We start from the raw sequence: 427 nt of genomic DNA, 5'->3' as shown, positions 1-427 counted from the left end.
TATATACTACTGTGATACTTGCAGATACTGATTCTCCCTGATACTGCCATACGTACCAGGGACCATGCGTCTAGAACATGCATGTCTCACTTCATCCCAAACTACGAGATGAATTGTAACCCCATTCATGCGATGCTAGGAAAAGTTTAGATTTTATTTATTTATTTATTTATTTATAATGATTGATTTCAAGTAAGAGGTAGTACTGACTATTGGATTAATTACACTTATCTACCCAAAATTATAAATGTATTTATACCCCCAAACTTTAATATATTATAAATAATATCTTAATTCCAGCATTAACATTCAACTCTTCAATATATTCATATAAATAAAAAAAATAAAAAATAAAAACTCTTTAATATATTTTTTTTAACACATAAATAAACAACCATACGTTAATATTATATAGTAGCTCAAAAGA

The sequence above is a fragment of the Quercus lobata genome, chromosome 11 (assembly GCF_001633185.2).
Source record: "Quercus lobata isolate SW786 chromosome 11, ValleyOak3.0 Primary Assembly, whole genome shotgun sequence".
Lineage (NCBI taxonomy): Eukaryota > Viridiplantae > Streptophyta > Magnoliopsida > Fagales > Fagaceae > Quercus > Quercus lobata.
The sequence above is the reverse complement of the archived record's forward strand: the minus strand, read 5'-3'. Positions refer to the sequence as shown.